A 1,024-nucleotide genomic window follows, 5' to 3' on the forward strand; every position below is an offset into this window, starting at 1 on the left:
AGCCTTTTATAAATAGCTCCCCAATTCTCCCCCTTTTTTAAACTATTTCACAAAGGGTCAGTTAGACTCGAAACGTCAGCTCTTTTCTCTCCTTGCAGATGGTGCCAGACCTGCTGAGACTTTCCAGCATTTTCTCTTTTGGTTTCAGATTCCAGCATCCGCAGTAGTTTGCTTTTATAAATGGCTCTACGATATTGCAGGTGATATGATAACTCCAGTGTCGATGCATGAGAGGTCAGCAAGCGAATTAATTCACTCTGGAAGTCGTGTGACAAGAAATAACAGAGATCCAGGAAAATAACATGAAGGAATCTTTGATTTGAATTGAAGCCTGAACTCTGGTTCTCCTCCGAGACTGTGCCAGGCCTGCTTAATGCTGCATATATATCATGTTTTGCATTTGTTTGTGAAAACAATTGAGACTGATTGATTTGCTGCAGACAACATCCACCAGTCATCATGGGTACAAGATCAAGTCGTGCGTCTATCCCTGTCAAATGTTTTATTGCGCAGGTGAGGCTTCCAGTTTCGTGGAGCACGTTGTTCAGAAATACAGCAACGGAGCTGAGATCCGGCATTTGACCAACGAGTTGATGTTCCATGACAGCGATGGTCGGCTTTCGAATGAATACACATCTCAACCGATCATGTGACAATTCTTGCAGACGGTGAAAGTAAAAGCAACGACCATCGCGGACATAGCCCCGCTAAAACACATTAGCGCGTCACATGGTCAGTGTGGGGATTGAACCACGACCTTGGCGTTATTAGCACCACGCTCTAACCAGCTGAGATAACCGACCCATACAGCGACCGCCGCGAAAGGAAATGCCTATATTGCCGGTGCTCACAACCACGGTGGCTGTTCATTTTTTTGCTTCATCTCGATCGCACCATATTCTGAAGTGTTTCCTTTCGTTGCAAAGCTTTTCAACAAAAAAAGCATTTACTTTTCCGAACGCCCATACTCGAGTTAACCATTTGCTCTGATATCCAAAATTAAGCACAATGTACGGCCGCATGC

The 1,024-nt window shown here is 44.6% G+C and overlaps 1 non-coding gene across 1 annotated transcript; it reads right to left on the reverse strand.

The window, feature by feature from the left end:
* Positions 1 to 730: 730 nt before the first annotated feature.
* trnai-aau lies at positions 731 to 803 on the reverse strand. The gene has a single exon. It is a non-coding gene; the product is annotated as a tRNA-Ile (tRNA).
* Positions 804 to 1,024: the final 221 nt, after the last annotated feature.

The sequence above is a fragment of the Chiloscyllium plagiosum genome, chromosome 8, assembly GCF_004010195.1.
Source record: "Chiloscyllium plagiosum isolate BGI_BamShark_2017 chromosome 8, ASM401019v2, whole genome shotgun sequence".
Taxonomy (NCBI): domain Eukaryota; kingdom Metazoa; phylum Chordata; class Chondrichthyes; order Orectolobiformes; family Hemiscylliidae; genus Chiloscyllium; species Chiloscyllium plagiosum.